This window comes from Myotis davidii, unplaced genomic scaffold, assembly GCF_000327345.1.
Source record: "Myotis davidii unplaced genomic scaffold, ASM32734v1 scaffold1639, whole genome shotgun sequence".
Taxonomy (NCBI): Eukaryota; Metazoa; Chordata; class Mammalia; order Chiroptera; family Vespertilionidae; genus Myotis; species Myotis davidii.
Genome location: NW_006290315.1, coordinates 103,101 through 103,956, shown reverse-complemented (window position 1 = coordinate 103,956; position 856 = coordinate 103,101).

Below are 856 nucleotides of genomic sequence, written 5' to 3'. Positions count from 1 at the left end.
ATAGCCTCCTTAACTGATGTGAAATGGGTATCTCATTGTGGTTTTGATTTGCATTTCCCTGGTGACTAATAATACTGAGCATCCTTTAATGTACTCATTGGCCATTTATATATATATACTTTGGAGAAATTTCTATTCAAATCCTTTATCCATTTTTAAATTGGGCTATTTGTGTATTATTGTTGAGCTGTAAGTGTTCTTTATATATACTGAATACTAAACCATTATGTGATATATGATTTGCAATATTTTCTCCCATTTTGTCTGTTTGTGTGTTTTTGGTTGTTGTTTTTTTACTTTTGATAGTGTCCTTTGAAGCACAATAATTTCTAATTTTGATAATGTCCAATTTATCTATTTTTGGAGGGTTGCTTGTGCTTTTGGTGTCATAGCTAAGAAACTTGCTTAACTTAAATCATGAAGATTTATACCTATGTTTTTTTTAAGAAATTTATAGATATAGGTCTTTGATCAATTTTGAGTTAAGTTTTTCATATGGTGTGAGGCAGGGATTCACCATCATTCTTTTGCATGTGGATATCCAGTTGTTTTAGCACAGTTTGTCAAAAGACACTTCTTCCCCTAATGAATTATTTTGGCACCCTGTCAAAAATCAAACAGCCATATGCATATGGGTTTATTTCAGGACTCTCAATTCTATTCTGTTGGTCCATATGTGTATTCTTATGCCAAGAGCGCACAGCCTTAATTACTGAGCTCGCAATAAGTTTTAAAATCATTCAGTATGAGTCTTCCAACTTTGTTCTCTTTTTGAAGACTCTTTTAGATAGTCTAAATCCCTTTGTTCCTTATGTGAATGTTATAATCAGCTTGACCTTTTTCAGAAAAAAAAAAT